The 18327-nt window shown below is 37.8% G+C and overlaps 1 long non-coding RNA gene across 1 annotated transcript in view; it reads left to right on the top strand.

Moving 5' to 3' along the window:
* The window catches only part of LOC137145345 (uncharacterized), a 31189-nt gene extending 19328 nt beyond the window's left edge, over nucleotides 1–11861 (top strand). The window contains exons 2-3 of the long non-coding RNA XR_010917631.1: nucleotides 9017–9070; nucleotides 11821–11861. This is a non-coding gene — a long non-coding RNA (uncharacterized lncRNA). The remainder of the gene's footprint in view (nucleotides 1–9016; nucleotides 9071–11820) is intronic.
* Nucleotides 11862–18327: the final 6466 nt, after the last annotated feature.

The raw sequence follows: 18327 nt of genomic DNA, 5'->3' as shown, positions 1-18327 counted from the left end.
GAAGCACAGATTGAAATTTAGTTTATAGGCTCATTGTGCTCTATCCTGCAAGATGCTGAGTACTCTGGTCCTAATCCGGCAAAATACTTAAATATGTTTAACTTCCTATATTAAGTCCCATTGAAGTCAATGATTATGTTTCTAATTGACTTCAAAGGGCTTTGGATCAAGCCCTGCCTCTGAGTTCATTTAATTTAGAACCCAGTAACGAGTAGTGATTTATATCCAGCATACTCAGGTAACCTTCGGGGTTCTGTTAAGCAAGTTATGGTTGATGGCTTGCAAAGGGCTAGATTGCATTAGGTCTGGTATGGCCCTGCACTGCCCCAAGGGAAACACTGGAGGCATTTCAAATGCTTCTTGAGTGCTTGAGAGCCAGGGGAGTATGCAATACCTCTTTAAAGAGGTGCAGCATACTCCTTTCCTGTGCAGCTGGCCAGTGGAAGCCACAGCTCCTCCTTCTTTCTTCTCCACTGAGCGGCTCCCAAGGGTAAACCTTGCACATCCCTGAGAGAAGAGGCTGCAATTCTGACCTCCACTATAGACAATGTATCCTCCTGGGGGAGGGGGTGAAGGATCCTCACACAGCACAGCCACATGAGGGTTGGGGAGAGCCACAGTCTCTCTCTCAATGAATTTTTATTTTTGTCTCATTTGTGGAGCTAACATTTTAGGAATACCGATGTGATGGTTATATTTGTCTGACCTATAGAGGCTATAAACACAAGCTTAACTCATCCTTTCAAGGTTGAGTCTACTTGACGGACTGAATAATGGAGGAGCATAGGGTCATTATCCTCTCCATTCCTCTTTAACATATGTAAGTCACTTTGATAGGTTGATACATGCCACACAGCTCTTACCTGGTCCTGTGCTGATGCAGCCACTGCTTTTGCCTTTCCCTTTTGGATAAAGGTGGGACGTTCCTCCTCTCTCTACTCAATATCGCAACTCTAGATCCCTGAAAGGAAGACAATGCCTTTGTGCAAGTTCTGCTTCAATGTGCCGGGTCACTTCCTTCACCTAAGGAAAAAAACCCAAAACAAACAGTGAACAAAACCAGTCTTTTAAAGACACCTTTAGTCTCCTTTTTTGGGTTTGACCAGGAGAAACCTATCCAGAAGTACTAATCTCTGCATGGAATCAGCAAGAGAAAAATGTATATACCAAATCCTCTTCCCCAGCATGCCTTGTGGTGGCCAACAACTCCAAGGCATCTGTTTAAACTGTGACCCTGAGGCTGCTTTGCTGCCAAGATCAGGGCAGTTCAGGCCCAGAGGCCTGTTTTAAAGGGGGCCAGTACACCTCATTACTCATTGTGGAGTCTGGTAAGTGATATAGGATAAAGTATATGAGACAGTTGTGGGGTATTTCTATGCCTGCTGCTGGGGTTGACTTCAGTGGAAGTTGTATGTATGCCAGCCCTTTTGAAAATCAGACACTTATTTAGTATTTATGTCTGGACTTAGGAGCCAAACTGTAGGCATCCACTGTTTAAAATCCTGGTCACCATTTTGGGCAGAGCAGTGCTTAAAGTGGTTGTAGATAATGCAGTTCGGATCGCAGTGCAGACAGGGCCTAAAGTGGAATTGACATTTTAAATTCTGAAGGCCTGGATTTAGCAGGGTTCTTAAGCACATCCCTAACTTTAGCATGACCAGTGTCATGGGTTTTATTTCAACTTAATTATTTGCATGCATAGCAAGGGATTTAAAATCCCATTTTAACTGAAAAATTGAATGCCATCTTAACTATTGATAGCTGATTGAAAAAAATCACTGGTGATGACTCAAGTGGCAACGCCTACGGTTTTACATTTATAATTATAAATCTGAAAATTAAAATGTCTTGGCTCTCAGTACTTAACATTTGTACCAAACTGGATCCATAATCCTCCTCATGACATGACTGAGACATGAAAACATTTCTGGAGATGTTATCTAAGTGACAGTTGTGCTTTCACTGTAGTTGCTAATTACATTTCTTGACATACTATCCTTTCTGAGTAGCCTTGTGCAAGGCAATGCTAGGTTATTCCCTTTCTTTCTGTATAGTTATTTGCAATCAGCTGTCTTAGGAATTTCATTAGAGAGAGACAAGGTAGGTGAGGTAATATCTTTTATTGGATCAACTTTTGATGGTGTTTCATGTCTAACAGATGAACTAGGCTTTTCATGGAGCACAAAATTAACAAATGAAATGCATCAACCATGTATTACTATAGCTGCATAAGAATTACTATGCTGAAATAGCTGCAGAAAAGGGCATTGAATTCTCAGTTTCAATGCATTTGTTTCCCCCCCTGTACTCAAGCAAGGCAAAATTAATTTTAGCTGCCCTAGCACGCGATGGACTCTCAAGTCTATTGCAACCATTGTACAACTTCATTGCATCTTAATGGCATTATTTTAAGAAGTTACAAGATACCTAATAGTAAATAAAATAATTGAAAGGTATTTTTCCACTACAATCTTTGACTAGCCATCCAACTGGAATTAGCTTTCCTAGGTCCTGCTCAAGGGAAGCTTCACCAGTGTTCTGTGCTCTGCAGCCCAGGAAGTTCGTGATGAGTCAATGGAAAATTTCTTCTCTCCAGTATCTGTGGAATACCTCATTGGGCATTTTGAGCCAAAACTTGGAGCCACAGTAAAGTCTCTGACAGCGCCTGGCCAAAGGGCTGTATAAGGCAATTGGGCTCTTAAGAATGGCATTTGTGGACTCCAGTGTGCATGGAGAAAAGAACACAAGAGTAGCGGTTGGCTGAGCTTGCTTGGCTCTTTCCTGGCTAGCGAGTCTGTTTCTGAGTTCAGCCAGGAAAGAGGAGAGGTGGAAGCTAATTGAGTACTATTAATGTGTTTTTCCTGGCTGGCCTCAGGAATGAAACTGTCAGTCAGTTATGACCATTAAAGGGACCACGCATGGAGTCAAAGATCCAGTGAGGTGCCCGCTGCTGGCCACCCACCAGACTGCTGTGACAGGAACCCAAGTCCTTAGGTCCCTAGATCCCCAGGGTGTTTTAAGCTTCTGCAGCCTGAAGAGAGTTCATCACTGCCCCAATCTTGGGGTCCCTTGGCCCACTCAGGGTATGCAGACACTTTGGGTAGCACCCATCCTGACAACTGGAACCTGCTGTCCTAGCTCCTCCTCAAACACACCCTGTCCCAAAATCCCACCAAAAGACACACGCCTTCTGGTCGACAGTTGAACTCTGTCAGGAGGCATGTGGTAATTGTGAAGCAGTTAAATCCACAGAGACGCTTTGTATAGAAGTCTCACACATTTGCTCATAAAAAGCAGAAGAGAGTAAAGGTGATATGAAACATAACGAACACCCTAACCACAATGCCCTTTACCAGCTCACCCTTCCCTTGGGAGTCCTTGGAGGACCAGCTGGGCTCAGGAAGGCAGGGCTGCTAGGGTTGTCACCTTTCTAATTGCTGGTAACCGGATACCCGAGACCCCGCCCCTGCGCCACCTCTTCCCCCCAAGGCCCTATCCCTGCTCCACCTCTTCCCCCAAGGTCTCACCCCCGTCGCTCGCTCCACACTCCCCCGCCCCCGATTGTTCGCTGCATCGTCTCCACCTCCCACCCCACCTCAGCTGGGCCCCCTCTTCCCCGGGGCTGACAGCCTGACCAGGAGCTTGCCTGCAGGTAGGAGGCAGCCCTGGCCAAGCAGGAGCTGGTGCAGGTTAATGACACGGTGTCTCCACCTGCTCCTCGATAACCGGACTTTTGGTGTCCGGTCAGTACATCTGATCAGACACCGCCAGGTCCTCTTTTCGCCTGGACTTTCTGGTTGAAAACTGAGCACCTGGCAACCCTAAATGGCACCTGGATACAGAAGTCAAAATCCAGATGGGTGGCAACCCTAATAATCAACAACTCTTTTTTGTTATTCTTTTGCCACCAGTCTTTGGAATTTTAGCTCAACATGGAGGCAAAACAATAAATAAAAGGCCACACATTCAAAATGGAGTTTGCAGCCTGATAAAAATATATACAGAGGGGCATTCATGATATAGCCGTTTTCATAGTAACATTTCATAACAACTTCATAATATCAACCAGAATTGGTTCAGATAGATTCCCAAATTGTCACACATTGCCAAAATATTTTCTTAAAGTCACATCTTCTTTGCCACTGCTTATGCCTGGAGCTTCCTTTCTCTCTTTAACTTCCTCCCTATGCTTAATCCCTCCTCCAACCTGACTTCTTCTGTGAACAGTTCTGTGAACTTCTCTCAGCAACAACCTGTGAAGCCTTGAACAAGTATTTAAGGAAAAAAACACTGACTGAATAGAGTCAGGTGTCAACCAACATCTTTTGTATGCTTGAATATAGGAGATTTTGTTTGGACCGACAGTGTCTTGTTTATAAATGTAAGCTCTTCAAGGCAGGGACCATGTCTGCTTCTGGGATCTGCACAACATCAGGCAGACTGCTGACATTCAAGAAACCATAATACTAATAAAAACCAAAACCATCAATGATCTCCTTGAACCAATAACACCTTTCCCCAATTCTTTGTTATCCAGCCATCAAAAGGCACAATATTTGAAACACTGTTGCCCATATGAATATAGGCCATTGGTCCTGAGTAACAGCTATACAGGAGTCATGAGCTGTACTTTAGACAAGAGCTAAAGTGGCCTTCTTTAGTGGGTGGGGAAAAATTCAACGATAGTGAGATCATGCATATAAACTTTCTCTGGTGAATTTTGCAACTTATTTTTCAGTGTACTGGCCTTCTGCATCAGGCCCTTTCGGACAACACAGTAAAGTTTCTGCACTAACAGGATGTGAGATATACCAGGGTTTGTACTGATAGAGACCATGGTTAAAAAAATTATTTGCTAATAATTAGTAATAGCACAAATATGAAGTATTTTATATTAAAACTCAGTAAGTGAAACAATGGGAGCAAAACCAGTTAAGCAATACAGTCCAATATAAGTGCATAGCATAATATCTGACTTCAGACTATTTCTGTGATTGAAAGTTCCTGAATCATTCCAAACCTTCAGTGTACTAAAAATATTTTTCTCTTTTAAACATTAAATGAATGTATTAAGAATGATAGGTATGAATCTAGTTATATTTATACTTAAGGGTAGGGGAGTAGTCTTACTAGCATTCCTGCATATCAGAAACTGAAACTTTATTTCCTGGATAGGACCTGGGTCATGGTTCCAAAGGTTAACAGGTTAATACCCGGTCACATGACAGGGGTCAGTATCCATTGACTTCAGTGTCTACTATTACAGTTAGAAGAGTTCAACCTTTTAAATTTATGCTTGTTAAAAAGATTCAAACTAGAATTTGATACAATATGTACAATGAGTATTTTTGCTTTTTGAATCAGTGTACAATCCTAATACCATTATAGTTTGGAAGTAAGTTATCTTACTCTGCTTTCTTTAATAATCAGCTCTTAAAAGGTTTTCTAATGACATGGGAATAAATAAAAAGTAACCCAAATCTGAAGTTCTTTCATCATAATAGTTTCAGGTTGGACAATATATGATCCCCAAAATAGGTCTTAACTGAGTTAGAAAATTTGATGCCATGGCATAAATATGGTAAGGGCAAATTTTCTTCTGTATATTCAATATTAAATAATAAAATGGAGGAAATGTGAAAATGATCTTCCAGTTCTTAACCAGAAAGAGTTATGGAGGGAGATATACTATGGAAAACAGCCAGGATAGCATCACCTATATGCTCAACATGAAGTACTTTATAGATAGGCTTGGAAGGATTAGATTTGTATTGGTAAATATTGATAAGTATCAATTTCACCGTACACACACAAACACATGAAAAAAATATTTCCATTGATAATAGAAATTTACAGATACTCAAAGTAAAAAAAAAGAAAGAAAGAAAGAAAAAAGATGCCTGAGAACTTATTAGCATTTGATTAAAGGATATTAACTTTGTATATTTTGTACGTAATGTTGACAATTTGTGTTTTAATGGTTATAAAGCTTTAACTTTTTGAATTTCAATAACTACTTTCATTAAATAATTGTTGTCTGAATCCTACTGTTGTCTGAACCGCCCACTTAATTTCCCACAACTGTGAAAATTTAAATGGATAAAAATAAAAAAAATGCTTAACACCCATAATTTTGCACAACAATGAAAATGTAAATCAATAAAAATATTATCTGTCAATTATTATAAAAAATGTCAAATTCTGCCAAGCCTATTTATCATTCTTACATTATATCCAATAGCCTACAAAAAGTGGGCATAGAAATGTGTTGAAAAATAGATGTATTTCAGCATATGTGACAGGGATATTTCAAGATAAAACAATTTTAGGCAATGCAACAACTACATAATCAGAAAATGATTAAGAGCAAACTTCTTCTTAAAGATCCAGGTGGATCTTGATTCCGATATTTCGTGTTTTCTCCTTGCACAGAACTTCCACAAACACTAATGGAAGATCTGATCATGTGGGGAGAATGGAATATCAGAATCAAGATCTACTACATGGCTATGTGAGAAGAATTTCACTTTTAAAATAACATTAGCAATGGTATTAGTGCTGCCAGGAGTGTTCCTCCAGTAAGTCAGTTTAAAGTGCTTCAAATATTTATGTTTTTACCAGCTAGCATACTGACTGCAGCTCACTACTGAAACTCATACTACATACTCCTTCAGTTGAAGGAAATTTTGCTAGAACATGGGATATCTTTGCTATATTTAAAAAAAAGGGGGGGGTGGCGGGGAAGTACCTGACAAAAGCATGATAATGATGATGATTGTGTTGATGGTAGTGGTTTAGACCCTGATTCAGAAAAGCATCCATATTCAGGACTACAGATAAGCATGTTTAACTTTAAACATGTGCTTAAGTCCCATTGACTTGAAGAACTCAAACCAAACTGCAGAATACATTTTGAATTCAATGGGACATCTAGGGGACATGCTTAAGTGCCGTTCTGAAATGGCATGCTTTCCTGAATAAGGGCCTTGTATTGCAGTACTGACAGAATTCCTCAGTCAGGGCCCCACTGTACAAGGTGTTATACCAACACACAGGTAAATATGGTCCCTGCCCCAATGCACTTAAAATATAGTTTGAAAAAAAATATAGGTTATAAATATTAGTATAGCATCTGGTAACCAGGTATTTACTATGCTACGTTAATCAGATAGGAAGTCAGACCACAAAAACTAATGTAATTTGATCCAGAATTAAAACAGGTAGTAAGTCAAATGTATATATTTAAGACTAGTAAAGAACAGAATGATCAGACACAAAGAAGAACATGATTTGTTGTGGAAGAGTCAACATGCCTTTTGTAAAGGGAAATCATGCCTCACCAATCTATTAGAATTCTTTGAGAGGGTCAACAAGCATGTGGATAAGGGTGATCCAGTGGATATAGTGTGCTTGGACTTTCACAAAGCCTTTGAAGAAGTCCTTCACCAAGCAAAGTAAGCAGTCATGAGATAAGAGGGAAGGTCCTCTAATGGATCAGTAACAGATTAAAAGACAGGAAGCAAAGGATAGGAATAAATGGTCAGTTTTCAGAATGGAGAGAGGTAAATAGTGTTGTCCCCCAGGGATCTGTACTGGGACCAGAACTGTTCAACATATTCATAAATGATCTGGAAAAAGGGGTAAATAGTGATGTGGCAAAATTTGCAGATGATACAAAATTACTCGAGATAGGTAAATCAAAATAGACCGTGAAGAGTTACAAAGGGATTTCACAAAATTGGGTGACTGGGCAACAAAACAGCAAATGAAATTCAATGCTGATAATACAAAGTAATGCACATTGGAAAACATAATCCCAACCATACATACAAACTGATGGGACCTAAATTAGCTGTTACCACTCAAGAAAGAGGTCTTGGAGTCAGTGTGAATAGTTCTCTGGAAACATCTACTCAGTGCACAGTGGCAGTCAAAAAAGCTAACAGAATGTTAGGAACCATTAGGAAAGGGATGGATAACACGACAGAAAATATCATAATGTCACTCTATAAACCAATGGTACGTCCACACCTTCAATACTGTGTGCAGTTCTGATCACCTTATCTGAAAAAGGATATATTAGAATTGGAAAAGCTGCAAAGAAGGACAATAAGAATAATTAGGGGATGGAACAGCTTCTATATGAGGAGAAATTAAAAAGACTGGAATTTTTGAGTTTGGAAAAGAGACAGTTAAGAGAGGATATGATAGATGTATATAAAATTGTGAATTATGTGGAGAAATTGACTAAATAAGTATTATTTAATCCTTCTAATAACACAAGAACCAAGGGCCACTCAATGAAAATAATAGGCAGCAAATTTAAAACAAAAGGAAGTAGTTCTTCACACAATGTACAGTGAACCTGTGGAACTCATTGCCAGGGGATGTTGTGAAGGCCTAAACTATAACAGGGTTCAAAAAAGAATTAGGTAAGTTTATGGAGGATAGGTCAATCAGAAGCTATTAGCCAAGATGGTCAGGGATGCAACCTCATGCTCTGGGCGTCCCTAGCCTCTGACTGCCAGAAGCTGGGAGTGGATGACAGGAGATGGGTCACTTGATGATTGCCTATTCTGTTCATTCCCTCTGAAGCAGCTGGCATTGGCCACTGTCAGAAGGCAGGATACTGGGTTTGACCCAGTGTGGCCATTCTTATGTTCTTAAGGCTACTGGTGGTATTAGTTGTAAAAAAAGTGTATTGAACTACTAAGGAGATTCTCTGTTTGTAGTATCAGATGGGCCCTGTTATAATTTCTGTCCTTTTTTTGTAAAAAATAAGTGTTTTAAATATAAATCTCTAGAATAACTGGTGTTATTATGAAGGCACAATACAGAGAAATTATGTATGAAATAGGGAATAGGAAAGATGTCATATAGTCTATGGATGAAAATATAATTCTTGAGTTTGATTAATCCTGAATGTTGCTGGTTTCAACAATTATATACTAAATGTATGAAAAATATGATTTTTTTTTTTACTTCAAATTCAGCTTTTTCCTTTCCTTATTTTCAGAGAATGAAACGGAAACAGAAATTTTGCCACCTGCAGAAACCGTGCCATCTGCAGGTTAGTAAAGGAATTGCTTCAGTGACCTGATTTGGTCTGTAACATTAACATAATTTTATGAGTCTGGACTGCGCTACCATAATGTGTTGTCTATTTTTATTGTCCGACTGTAAATAAACATCTGCTGAACAATAGGAAGTGAGCTTGATTTAGTAAGGTGTTGTCGTCATTTACCATTCATATAAATTTGCCTAAAAATTGTTAATTGCTCAAGCTAGATGTTGTTGGGAAGAGAGCTGGTGAATATGACATGGCAAACACCTTTCTGGACATAGTCATAGTAAAGGGATGATAAAATTTTGGGGCTTGATTATGTTACCCACATCCATGTTGTTATTACACAAATAGTCCCATTCATTTCCCATTGAAAGTACTACTCAGTGTGGGTAAGGGTGTCAGAATCAGGCCTGTAGCAAATAAGACTTCAGGTAACTATGAAGATCCGAACATAGTTATCCCCTTTTCTCTTGTGAGAACATGAAGGGTAGAAGACCCAAGCACTTATGGTTTGATCCGCATGCTTGTCCGAACTACATCAACATTCACATAGTGGTATAACTAAATACCCCACATATTTGTTTTGTTTATTATTGGTTCTAGTTTCTAGAAAACATGCAGCTACCAAAGCAAAACAACAGAAATAAGACAAAAAGACTAATTATTATACACTATTTTTATTGAGCAGAATAACCACTGTTAATCTAGTTTACATTTTAAACCCACATTTGCTTACATTTCCTCTTTGATGTTCTTTTTCCATCAACTTGTTTTCTCCATCATGCCTGACTTGTGAGATTCTGATACATGTATCTTATGACTAAAATGCATGCCTTATTTTATTTAGACACATTTATTATAATAAATTGAAATAACTCTTGCTTTCGAGATGAAATTCATTCCTGAGCAGAGGGCCAACACAAGGCCTGTACAGTACTTAAGATTCACGTAAGCTCTTAAAACAAGATATAAGTGGGACTTAAATGATGTATCAACCCTCATGCAGCACAGGGATGAATTTCTCCCTAGGTGCATTGCATTAAAACATTTAGTAATCTTATTAAATGAACAACTCCTTCTCATACATTTATCCTTGAAGGATAAAATCACTCTATTAACTCCTTACCTCTCTTTATACCCATCCCCTGCTTAAAAATTCCAGAAAAACAAATAGCCCTGATAGCATGCCCTGAAGGTCAACAGAATTCAGCTCAGATCAAGATGGAAAATTAGTCCCACAATTGAGAGGTCCATTCACTAACAAAGTCCTTCCTCCTATATGAACAAAGAAACTGTCACTTTTAAAACTCAGAGGTATCACATGAGGAGAATGGTTACCTTCTCTTGTCTCTGGGTCCTAAATATTTTAGGGTTTGGTGGGTCAAAACCAACACCTCAACTGTACCTGGAAACTACTGGATAACCAGTGTAATGAGCTTCCTGTAAGATTTACTGCTAAGCAAGCAAGTTCCTGAATTCTGGTCTATGTCAAGTTTCTGTATTGTCTTTAGCAATTTGTGTGGCACCATTCTCTACAGAGGGTGCATTGCAATAATCCCATCTCAAGGTGACAAAGTCATGCATTACAAAATCCACATCTTAAAGGAAAAGTTGCAGCCTTCTAGCCAAGAGCAGACAAAAGAAAACACTCTTGCAACCGTTGCTTGGAAATTTCTGTCCATCCAGAAGCAGCTGAGAATCCAGTAGGACCTCCAGGTTGTAAGCCTGTGTTCCAAACTGAAAGCATGCTCCCCTGAACAAGGGTGCTGAAATGATCTCTACCAGGACTCCTGGTTGCTTCTCCCTTGCCATGAACATTATCTCAGTCCTATCTGGATTGCGCCTCAGCCAGTTAACTCTCATCCAAACACCATACTCTGTCAGGCAGTAGGCAAGTCATTCAACCACAGTGAGGTCAGATTTGGTGGGAAATAGAGCTGTGTTCTCTTCCTCCTACTGAAGACACCACAAGCCATATGTCCTCAACACCTCCCAATGGCCCCATATACAAATTGAGCAAGATAATGAACAAAATAGAATCCAGTAAAAGCCTGGAATAGAGAACCCTCTTGGCATTTATGAAAACTAACCTCTAGGTTGTCTCAGTCACAAAGGACGAGTCTCTCAGGAATGACCCTATTCCTGCTGAGATCTACAATAGCACCTCATTGCCAACAGTAATGAGAGCAGATAGCCTAAAAGAATCAAAATGGCTACTTGATCATATTCCCTTCCAGGAAGAGATATCTGCCACCACTGTCCATCTGTACTGTACACAGACGTAAAAACAAATTGAGTGGCGCCAAAGAGACATTTAGGTCCTGTCACAATATGACAGTATCAAAGTGCCTGATCTACAGTCCGTTGACATCAGTTGGAGTCTTTCAGTTGACTACAATTCGCTTTGGATCAGACCCCAAGAGAACAAGGGTCTGACAATTGCTGCTTTCAAAGAAGGTGCCACTTTGCTTCCTGGAAGGAGGCAGCAACAATTCTCTTCAGCAATACATCATCCGATAACATATCAAATACAAAATGCATGTATATGTACTATAATATGTAACATTTGTTGTGGTAATTTATAGCTACACATTATATACTTACCAGTAACACTAAAAATAGCCTTTTTGTGGGTGGGGATGGTGTACACACTTATAAGACCTAAAGCGTTATTGTATTCTTTATAATGCTGTGTAAGTTTTTCTTTTTTACTTTAAGATTCTCTCAAAAATGTACTTGTACTTCCTACACAGAACAAAAAAAACCTCAAGAGGATGGAACTGAACAGGATAAAGGTGAGGAAACAGTCATCCCAAAAACTGGAAGCACACAGAGCATCAATAAATGCTGTACTGATGCGAGATTGTTTGTTTTTCCAGAATTTTGGTGCATTATATTATAGTAGTGTGGTTTGAAGCTTCCTGGAATATTTTTCTGCATGACTCATTGAGAACAAGGAAATTATGCTGTTTATGTATTTCCTTCAAAAATTCTGTAAACAAGTGTGAAACTCACTAGCCTTTGTTGAGCTATACTGTGTAGTAACAATGATCAGTTAGATAAAATGGTCCATCTTCCTGGATCAGATTTCAAATGATTTGCATGAGCAGAAAGGCATCTTCAAATGACCATGGATGGTGACATTGACAGAGTTTAACAAAACTTAGATCAATGCATTTCTTTAGCTTTTACATGAGGTGGGCAATCTCATTTTGTCATCCAAGGCAGTTTCTATTCTACCTCTGAAGCTTGGTATTTCACGCTGTACATTTTCAGCAGACATCTCATCAACCAAGTCATCTAACTTCCACATGTTCTGTAAAGGAATCTTCTCGCTTCATTAATTTTTCTTCATTTAAGGCCCAATAGTAAACCTCAATACATGTTCTATGTTACTGCCTTACTTGAAAAATTATCTGCTGTGCATACACAGAAAAATACACATAATTATACATGCATCCAAAAACCAGCTACATTTTCAGGATACATAGCTATTCATGCTACTTAGCTGAAATTTGAATCTGGTCCTCAACTGGCAGTTCTTCCATTTAGGAACACAAACTTGGACGGTTTGGGTCAAATTCGACCCTCTTGTAGAAAAACAGATCAAATATGGCACATACTGTGAATTATTCTGTACTCTCTACCAAGGTAGAATTAGAACAGCTCATCTGCTCACTTTGAAATGGACAATATAGTTTATTGATTTAAGACTTTTTATTCTGATAAAAAACTCAATCAGATCAAGATCTGTTTATAGTTGACCCAACATTTGTTCATTATTTGGAACAGATCTTGAATATCTGTTCTGACTTTTAGATTTCTCCCAACTGGGAGCTTATAGGTTTACCTTTTTAAAAGACTAGATGTGATATGGCATCTAACTCTTGTTTACAGATTCATTTGGAAAACATATCAAGCAGTCATGGCCATTTGTGTCAAGAAAATCAGAACGCAGATGTTGAGAATGAATGAACCAAATATCACTGTCAGAATAAAGATGTTGAACTTAGCTTCAGTGCATGTTGCTAGCTGTCTTCTAATAGTGCTTTTATTTTGTCACAAAAATATTGTGGGAAGGACTCAAATCTGTGATTCTTGACAGTTCTATTCAGGAGCATTTTGTATTCTAAATATGCCTTTTGCCTTATAATATTCTAGTAGTTGTTGTTTATGGCTGCCTGAATTTGACCTGGGAAAAATATTTTGCCCCTGAATTGAACATGTATAATATCTTCCCCTCTACCTACACCCCTACATTTTGCCATACTAAAGACACTATGGTAAGTATCTCATCAAACACTGCCATTTTATCTTTTTTGACACAATCTATTATGCCAGTTTTTTAAGTTTCACACTAGCGAAGAATAGAGATTTGCTGGATGGTAGGAGTTTTTCATGGTGCTGAACCATTTACTTCTAGTGCTTTGAATGGTTTTTAAATTTAAAAAAAAAGTGAGATTCTACTACACAAGTAAAAATTGAGCTGTTTCCATTTATATTTCACCAGCAGCAACTGCTGAAGTAAAAGTTCCAATAAGAAACTGAATAGTGAAATGTCAGAAAGATTTTGTTACCAATAAGTAGAAAAGACTCCAGGATTCCATTGTGCATGAGGGAAGAAAGTCTTTAAAACTGATTGATAGCCCTCATACTCATGTGTTGCAAATAATTTTGTATATGTTATTCTTTGTAATAATGAGCATAGTTCCAGAATATCAGAAGAAAAAGCCTCTCTCCTCCCCATTTGCTGAAAGCCATGTTATATTAGAAAAATAGATTTTAAAGGGCTCTTTACCAACAAGGAACAGGAAGAGATCCAGCCAACAACTGGCTTATGTACTACTTAGTCTAGTGTGGAACTAAAACTACTATCACAATTTTGCAGATGCTAGTTTTGGGACCTTCTCTGAATTACGTGAAATGTGGGATGGGGAAGGATTTCACATCTAGATATCATAATGAATGGGTGCTTGACAGATCAGGCAAACAAATTCTAAGATATTCACGATAGTTCATACCAGGCACCCACCATGGGTACATGAGAAGTTGTTTGTCTGCAGAGAGGCCAGCTTGTCCATGAATGCTGCAGCCAGGCAAGAAAACCTAGACCATTTTCTCCACAAGTTCCAGGTAATTTTTGTGGCATAGCTCCAGCAGCTAGGCAAAAAAAAAATACACCTACCTGTGTGTCTGCTCTATTATTCTGTTGGTATTCTTGTTGGTAGTTATTGTCTTTCCATGGTAAAATATTTATCTGCCTATTATATTATTAGTAGGCCTAGTAGTGTTGAGAAAATGGGTCACACCATGTGAAAAATTCCTTGTTCTCTTTCTAGGTTTTTCACTGGAAATGATTAGTTCAGAGCAGTGAAAAGAAAATTTGCCTGCTCCTGTATAGTTTTGCCACATTCATAAACATCTGAGTTATGTAAATGGAAAATTCAGAACTCAGATGCAGCTACTGAGTATTCATTTTATTTGCAGAACAAGAAGTGAATCAGCAGATGTCCCATCAAACTTATAGTCATGTCATCTTATACTGATCCCATTTTCCATTTTTTCTTTTTTTTTTTAATTTAGCATCATCTTATATACAAAATATTGTTATCATGGTTTTCTCAACTGTTAGAATGATAATATAAATCCAAAAACAGTTTGCTCATTCCTTTCTTTAGGTACCATTCAGCCATTCAGGTGTCTACTAAAACTTCTGCGTATTTCATTGATGTGCTTTCTCTAGGTTCCATTCAGCCATCTACTAAAATTTCTGCATGTTTCATCCTGGTATTTTCTTTAGATTTCACTCAGCCTTTCATCTGTCTACTAAAACTTAAATTCTTCCACTTATGTACTTAAATTGCTGAGCAGCCAACAGTTCCTGTACAGTTTCATGGGACCTGCTCAGTGCTCAGCACTTTGGAAAGCCAAGCCATCTATTTAAGAAGCTTAATTTTAGGCACCCAATTTTGAAAATCTTGGTCATGGCTAGGACTAAATTGTGCTCTCAGTTATATCAGTATAAATCTAGAATGACTCAATGAGTTTAACTGGAGTTACTCTAGATTTATCCAGCTAAAAGTGAGAGGAGAATTTAGCCCTTAGTTTCTTTGTGACTTTATAGTAAATATATATTGAGCATATGTACATTAATTTGAATACCTAAAACTGAAAGGATAACCTCATCTCCCTCACAATCTCTAATTCATGAATAGATCTATGTTTTATTTTATCCCCACCAAGTGTTACAGTTCATCAGTATATGCAATAATTGACCAAATGCTTTATGACTTTCATATATTATGTTAATGTAAAAATGCACATTCCCATCTATTTCATTTCACTTTTCTCCCTCCCTATTTGTGAAAGCTAACATCTTTAAATATAATTCTGTTCATATTATTATTCCTAAATCATGTTAGGGTCAAAAAGTATTTCTTCCATAACACAGATGGGGTAAAATATAGCTTTCCATTATACCTAAGCAAAAGAACCTGAAGTTGCATGGGTATGACTGAGAGGAAAATTTGGCCTGCTATGTGTACAGGTCTTCTGTTTTCTCAAATTCCAATACCTATTCTTCACTTGCTTAATCTGTAGCAGCAAATATCCAAGCTCATGTTACCAAACTTCCTACACAGAAGTCAAGTGTTTCCATGCCCACCATAAACTAAAGTATCATGTATTTTAACTCTGCTGTTTTGCATCTGCTCTACATTCACCTTTTCCGCTGTTTTACAAAAGTGACAGTGACACCAGATTTAAAATTGTGTTCAGTTTTCAGTTAATGCAGAACATAAATTCATTTGTTAGACATAAAAATATATTGAACAGAACCAAAATTGCTCTGCGTGCAGACTGAATTTTGGGGGAAGTCTGATGTGAAGCTCTTCAATAGTTAGGAGAGTGAATTACTTTTAAAAAATTAGTTTAGAGTTGTTGTCTCATGTTTTTGTGAAACATTCTTATTTAGAAATGACTAAGCTGTAACAGTTCAAACTTACTGGAGATGTAGAGCTAAACAAAATCTCACATAATAGGCCAATATCTATCTAATCTATCTATCTATCTATCTGAATAATATAGATCTACTTTATGAGATATTATATATTTATTTGTCATGGAAATTAACATAGAAAAGATTACATGTCAAGAGCTAATGTACAGAATTTTCACAACAAAACACTGCTAGTATTTGAAATGTTATCTATGAGCCTTTTCCACAGACAGGCACAGGTGAAGATAAGTTGTTAGAAAGGATGTGGCTCCCAGTAGAGCACCAGGTGCTGCAGAAGCAGGGTAGGTGCTTCAATATAGCTTAGTGCATACACCTTCTTCAGAAGCACAGAATGGAGGTTCTCAGATCTATAACTGTATTCCCCTCCTATACACCTTGGGACCCACACAGCTATTCTGCTACTCCATCTGTGCACCTTGGAAGCCATGAAGAACGAAGCACCATAGAAATGTAATACATATCTGTGCCAAGCCAATTTTAAAACTTTCAGGGATCCTTACATAGTATTTCTTCTTTTAAAAAAGAAAAAAAATCAACGTATAAACCTTTATTAACTTAACATTAAGGTTGTGAAAGTAATCATTATAATTTTTCAGAAAATTCAGAACTGCAATATTATCATTTTAAAAAAAATCTTAAAAATTAAGGGCCAGATTGTGGAAGGCCTAATCTTGTGTGCACAGGATGTAAGGGGGAAGAATAAGACCCCATCCATCTGAGAAACCTCCATGCATCTTGACTCCTGGTACGGTGGAGAAAACAGGTTCCCTATGACCACTGCTTCACCACCCTAACAAGCAAGTGAGTGAGGAGGGGTCAGAAAGTTAATATCTTTGCCCCACTCCCAACATATTGACTGTAGCATATTACTTACCCACAGCCAATTCTAAGCCCTCTATGGCTCCTCCTGGAGCTACACAGCTGCAGACCTCCCCATTACATAGGGCTGTGCCTAAAGGTACAATCTAGCTGGCCAGTTCAGGTAATTTACATGCATATTCTTTTACCCTTATAGTTCATACATTCAAATTAATGACAATGAATGTTGACATGACTTTACACATTCTAATAACCTTAACTCTGACCCCTAAGACATACGTATACATTCTTTTAATATGGACATCAAGAATTATATATTTAAATAGGCATTCCTAATACATGTGTACCATTGAAAGAGTTCATAAGTATGACTTGTGGGTCAGAATTAAGGTTGTCATTGGAATGTTGAAGATTCATTTTCACAAGTGAATACTGTCAATAACAGAATGCGACGGCAATATGTATTACCTTTCTTGTTCATTCCCACTCTTTGTAATGTTTGGAATTGTTTTACTGTTGGATCCTGTATTATCTGTTTTGTGAAAGAGTTGTATTAATTACTTCAGCAACCTTTCATCAAAGTTATCAATGTTATCAAGCATTATATGCTTTTTGTAACTCTATTAGTTTAGTGAATCTCTTTACAATATCAAATGAGACTATTTCAATATTTCCCTATAACAGAAAAGTTACATTTATCTATCTTCATTAAAGTGCCATGCTATGTAGTTATATGAGCTGCTCTAAGTTACCATCACAGTGTTACTAATATGTTAAAATACAAAAAGAAAGGAAACACATCAAGTAAAAGACCATGGTGAAATCCTAGCCCACTGAAGTCATTGGCAAAACACCGATTAACTTCAGTGGGGTCAGGATTTAAACCCCAGATGCAGGTGTTTAGTAGTCTTAAATGGAAGGAGGTTTTAAAAGTATAATAATTACCTGATCTGATTAATTTTACAACTTCTGAAAAATTATAAACTTTTCAAAGATGTGGTTAACAACTGATTCATAACTACCATTATTCTTTTGTCCATTTCGAAGTTATAAAATTATAGAACCAAAGGGTCAGAGGTTCTTAAATCAGTAATCTCTATTCCTTATATTTGGGCAGTTTCTCTACCTTGATAAAATCAGCCACACATTTTTATATCTAAATATAAATTTAAACAAAATGAATTTGCAAAAGTTTTCTATTAACTATTTTTGAGAGCCTAAAATTTTATTTTTTTTCACCCAAAGAACTTCCTCGTGTTATTGCTTTAAGACTTTTGGTCCTCAGTGAATGCCATGACATAGACAGAAGAGAATAAAATAATACCTGATATATTTCAATTGAAGTCAGTGGAAATATACCAGCAGTGAACATAACTCAAAGGGCCAATACCTGTACCACATTACACATACCATGCCGCCTCAT

The sequence above is a fragment of the Emydura macquarii genome, unplaced genomic scaffold, assembly GCF_026122565.2.
Source record: "Emydura macquarii macquarii isolate MOO-44397 ecotype Brisbane River unplaced genomic scaffold, CSIRO-AGI_Emac_v2 contig_3530, whole genome shotgun sequence".
NCBI lineage: Eukaryota > Metazoa > Chordata > Testudines > Chelidae > Emydura > Emydura macquarii.
Note: the sequence above shows the minus strand (reverse complement) of the source record. Positions and strands in the feature narration are given on the sequence as shown.